The sequence below is a fragment of the Coregonus lavaretus genome, assembly GCF_964263955.1.
Source record: "Coregonus lavaretus genome assembly, chromosome: 3".
NCBI classification, from domain to species: Eukaryota; Metazoa; Chordata; class Actinopteri; order Salmoniformes; family Salmonidae; genus Coregonus; species Coregonus lavaretus.
Window position 1 is genome coordinate 64,304,906 of NC_139990.1, and position 585 is coordinate 64,305,490.

Here is a 585-nt window from a genome sequence, read left to right on the forward strand (position 1 = left end):
AATATTACATAAGGGTCTCCAATTTCTCTAATACATAGAACAGCCTCAGACACTGTCAGCTGCATCTGGGTGAAAGTTACTTCTAATGTGTAATGCTGTAATAAATTGTTTCAAATGTGTAAAAACAGCTTTTGCTGTTAAGTCTCTCTATCGCTTGGTTGATTAGAGTGTTTCAACACAATTGATTATTGGACAATATAATACAATATTTTTGAACATTTATATCCACTGGCTGGCATCAGATGTAGATGAATAGATGTACACATTGTTAGAATGAACGTAATCTCAGTTAACCCAGAACTAAAATCTTGTGTAATTTGGTCAGATGCTCGATAAAGGTACTGGACTACGGTACCATTTATGTTTACGTAGTCTAGCCACGAGAGATTAGAATCAATGGTATCACAATTATATCCTTACCTCAAGATAATACCAATTCTCACCTTTCATCCAACATTATTGTACATCCAACGAGTACATTTAAAAACAGACATAATCCCTTTTCTCTACATCTCCGGAATACCTTGTAACCCCCCAGAAACAGTCAGAAACAGAGTAAAACATTTGATCGCTACCATGTTGTTG